This window comes from Nannospalax galili, unplaced genomic scaffold (assembly GCF_000622305.1).
Source record: "Nannospalax galili isolate Female #2095 unplaced genomic scaffold, S.galili_v1.0 scaffold11333, whole genome shotgun sequence".
NCBI classification, from domain to species: Eukaryota; Metazoa; Chordata; class Mammalia; order Rodentia; family Spalacidae; genus Nannospalax; species Nannospalax galili.
In genome coordinates this window covers 4516-5955 of record NW_008332006.1, presented here as the reverse complement: position 1 = coordinate 5955, position 1440 = coordinate 4516, and positions in this window count along the sequence as shown.

Genomic DNA, 1440 nt, shown 5'->3' with positions numbered 1-1440 from the left:
ATCTCTATTGGTGCAATAGTGATAATTTTTTATTTTTGAGGGTAAATCAACAGTTCTCTAATTGTACTTACAGCCCATTCAGTGGAAGGGCATTCATACCTGGTATTGTAAAAGCAAAGTACACATATTTGTCATGTGTATAAGTGACTAGAGAAGTGTATAGTACTGTTACTTTCATTTATTATTTCTGCTTGTGCCTAACTATGAGACATATTCAAAACTATAGAGATTCATATACTTTGGACAATTTTCAGCTCATTCAGCTCTCAGGATTTGCACTGAAGTCATTTAGTAGGGAGGACTTTCATGTGAGGCTGGAGTGAGTTGCTTATGTGTCAGGGCCACCGAATTCCTCCCTGAGAGCAGAAACAGGAGCAAAAGGGAGTCTGAAGACTAACAGAGCATGGGATTTCTCTCAAGAAAAGGTTTCTGAAAAATATGCTTGCACAAAAAAAGGTTTCTGAAAAATATGCTTGACAACCACCTTCAATCATGTTCTTCCTCTGCGTAAGAATGGTTCCAGGATAGGAGAGAGAGAGAGAGAGAGAGAGAGAGAGAGAGAAACAGAGACAGAGACAGAGACAGAGACAGAAAGGAGAGAGAAAGAGAGAAAGAAAGAGAGAGCAATCTTAATGCCGCGGGAGATGAGTATATCAGATCTTAATCCTTGTAGCCTATGACTATAGCAAAAAGTCCTTTCTTGCCAGACATCATTTTCAACAGAAAATCATCTATTAAAAAAAACTATTTAATTTCTCAGTACATATGGTATGGTTTTCTGTGACTTTATTCCACTACCCAAAATTTCTACAGTGCACGTATGTACAGCATTAAAATATTAAACCAGGAAGGAGTAGGGAAATGACTTGTAAGGCACCTCACTGTTTAGCATAAATACTTGGGTTTGAATTCCCAGCATCCACATCAAAAGTCAGATGCAGGCATGTGTGTGCCTATAAGCCCAGCAACTGTTGTTTCTTCTTTCCCATTTACAAGTTGTGCACTTTTATTAAACTGGTCTGAAGTCAGTGTATAGGCAATCCCTGGTGCCTGACACATTGACCTTCTCATGCTGTTGTCCTCCCTGCATGAACTCAGGGTGTAGACTGGGCCATCTTCTTTGGGGAGAGGGAGTGACTATTGGGAGGCTGAGAGGCACTTGAAATAACTAATTTTTTAAAAAACAAAGTCCTTCTTCATTGGAGAACTTGGGGATGCTTGCTCCAATGGACTGCTGTCACCATTACTCTTTCGGGTTTTAATACTCAGTCAAAAGCACCTAAAAAGAGACAATTTTTGTTCAAAATTTTAAAAAAATATACTCTTTCTCATTCCACAATAATCATTTTCCAATTGTTCCTTTTTTAGGATCAGGACCTGCTGTTCAGTGAATGAACTTGCACTGAGGGACACCTGGCTGGAAATGCTTGACCCGATAGG